Genomic DNA, 3,094 nt, shown 5'->3' with positions numbered 1-3,094 from the left:
GTCTGTCCTGTCTGGTCTGTCTGTCTGTCTGTCTGTCTGACCGTCTGACCGTCTGTCCGTCTGTCCGTCTGTCCGTCTGTCTGTCTGTCTGTCTGTCTGTCTGTCTGTCTGCGTTCAGGTAAGACGAGGACAGCGACACTACCCCAGCAGCACCGGGCTTGGAGGATCTATTCTACCTCCACGGTAAGGCCTCTGAGTGATCCTCCAAAAACACCTACACACACACAGCTGCCAGCCTCCTTAATGGCTGTGTTATTTTCTTCTTCCTTTTTGGCTTTTTACATTCCTGCATGCTCAGACATGCTAATGCCCCAGCGCTCGCTGGTAGCACACGGAGCGATCCAAACACACATCATTATGACCAAAGCAGACCTGGGACTGGCAGTCGTCCCGGGACAGCGGCCTTTGCTTCAAATCCTATTCCCCCCCCCCCCCCCCCCTTTGTATTGCATTTCATTTCCCCTCACCCAGACCCCACTCTGTTTGTCGCAGATCAACCACTGTCGAATATCCTCCACAGCACACACCGTCCCATAAGCCATCACGTTATTTCGTCAGAGAAATCGGACATAGAAATGGTCTCATAGACGGGAGGGGAGGGCAGGTGAGGCAGCGGGTTAGAGCGTCCTTCACTGTCGGAGGACAAGGGGGTCCTGACCGATGCTTTCCCTCCCCAGGTGTGGACGTGGAGCTGTGGGCGCATGAGCACACCTACGAGAGACTCTGGCCGGTCTACGGGGACAAGGTTCGGTCCTGACTACCATTAACTACCCATAAGGCCCGTGTCTGTTTCTACCTGGATGAGGATGCTAACCGGCACTTTTTGGAATCCCTTCTCTGAAGGTGTTCAACGGTAGCGTCGCAGAGCCCTACACCAACCCCAAGGCCCCGTGCACATCATCACCGGCTCTGCTGTGAGTGCCCTGCTGTGTTCCACGTCTATGGTCTTCTAGGGAGGGAACCCCGGGCATTCACCTTTTATACAGGACACGAATAGAACCACTCTCATGCCACATATCCCACACACACACCACACACGCACTCCACCCTCTCTGGCTAGCTGCTGTTCTGCACGGTTGATGTGTTTATGGGGTTGTGGAGGTGCAGCCGGCAACAAAGGACAGGTTTCCCTCGACACACACACACACCACACACACACACACACACACACACACACCACACACACACACACACACACACACACACACACACACACACACCACACACACACACACACACACACACAGAAGGAGAGTGAGTAATGTGCATGCCGTGGTGCGGTCTGGCTCACACCAAGGCAAGACCGAATTGCCTGGGCAGCCATTGGGCGGGATCCCAGGGGGCGGGACCCCAGGAAGGCACACCACAGCAATGTAAACAATGTTTTGTTTGGTGATCTGTTTGGATGCTGCACTCCAGGGCTGCAAAGAGAAGACGGATAATTCAACCCCAACCCCAAAGACTGGAGCGCCTTCCGCAGCACGGACTACGGGTACACCCACATGCAAGTGGTCAACCACACCCACCTCTACCTCGGCCAGGTGTCCGACGATCAGGTGAGAGAGAGAGAGAGTGTGGGAGTGAGAGAGTATGGGATAGAGGGAGTATGGAAGAAAGAGAGTATGGAAGAGAGTGAGTATGAGAGAGAGAAAGTGGTAGAGGGGAGAGAGAGGGAGAGAGAGAGATAGCTATCTGAAGTTATAAGGCTAACTCCTCCACTTCCTTTCCAGGAGAGACTCGGGTGAATTACTTTCCATCCGCGTGTTAAGGGGTCTTGGAGACTGCCTGGTCACAAACCAAATGAAAGGGTCAAAGGTGAATATTAATCAAAACACACCTTTTCTGTTTTTACTCCAGGCCGGCAAGACGATTGACAGCATATGGATTATAAAGGACAAGCATGGCTATGATGCCTGGTTTTGAGTCCTGCTCGGTGACGGACCGTCCTCTCAGGTACCGAGGGGCTGAAGCACTCTCTCTGCACTCTGTGGACCAATCTATAATGCTGTTTTCAGGCGGTGAGGTTCTAGAGGAACCTCGAATGATCTCAGAACCCGTCTATGCACTACTGTCACTTTGTATGTTTGAACTGTCAGATTCTAGTTCTCTGGATTTTTCTGTGGCTTTTTTATTGAAATTGACTAACTAACTTTTAAATATTTCAGCCAAACCAAACAATTGTATTAATTTGTAGTAACTCATATATGTATGTGATGATGTATGTATGTTTAAGTGAAATGTGTTCCCCTAAAATAATAATAAGGAAATATATGATTTCAAATTAATATTTTGGGACTTTGTCATGCATCCTACTTTTTCAGAGTCTTTAGAAAGACCCTAATGCACCAACCAAATACACAGAAAAGACAGACCGAACGGTCTCCTTCACATCCACGTCGACGACAGGTAGGCACTAGGGAAAACCAGACCATACGGCTGAGATCGCAGGCCAGCTGCAGTGAACTGTTGTGTAACCTTAGCGATACTGGCCTGGCATGGGCATATCCAGACGAGTAGAAGGCACAGTTCCCAGAAAGTTTTGCAAATCTCATGACGCACACTACTATGGTAGTGTGTATTCCTTAACGTCAGAGTGCTGTTTCAGATGGATCTTGGCTTGTTCGCCAAGATCCATACGCATATTTGTGTGCGTGTGCGTATGTGTGTGTGTGCGTGCGCTTGTGTCATTCATTAAGTATCGGCTCCAATTTGTTTCGAAGAAGGCTCCTCGTCTAATTTGTTACTGCAGCATTTTGGCCAAAAGTTATACACCTAGCTCATTAAATCGAGTAAACACAGCAACTATAGGACCATTATTAACAATTAAAAGTGTAAAGTGTTTATTTAATAGACCGTAGCAGTCTCACAGTTCCTAAAACAGTTATGACTGCACCACAGGTAGAATTATATACATCATTTTTTTGGCCTTAGTTTCTACATCCGTCCATCCCCGTGGCGAACGGTCCGGGGCCCGGTACTAGTTCGCATCCCGGTGGTTTAGAACCACCGCTTCAGAAGGATGGATCACTTGCCAAGCAACAGCAAGATGTACATCATTTAAAGGAGCAACAAGGTACACTTTCTGACCCTGCTG

At 49.3% G+C, this 3,094-nt stretch overlaps 1 long non-coding RNA gene across 1 annotated transcript; it reads left to right on the top strand.

Annotated features, from left to right (window-relative positions):
- The first annotated feature begins 130 nt into the window (after positions 1–130).
- On the top strand, positions 131–890 carry LOC130383277 (uncharacterized). The gene is made up of 3 exons (XR_008895732.1): positions 131–183; positions 678–745; positions 844–890. It is a non-coding gene; the product is annotated as an uncharacterized LOC130383277 (long non-coding RNA).
- The last annotated feature ends 2,204 nt before the right edge of the window (positions 891–3,094 follow it).

This window comes from Gadus chalcogrammus, chromosome 5, assembly GCF_026213295.1.
Source record: "Gadus chalcogrammus isolate NIFS_2021 chromosome 5, NIFS_Gcha_1.0, whole genome shotgun sequence".
NCBI classification, from domain to species: domain Eukaryota; kingdom Metazoa; phylum Chordata; class Actinopteri; order Gadiformes; family Gadidae; genus Gadus; species Gadus chalcogrammus.
Note: the sequence above shows the minus strand (reverse complement) of the source record. Positions and strands in the feature narration are given on the sequence as shown.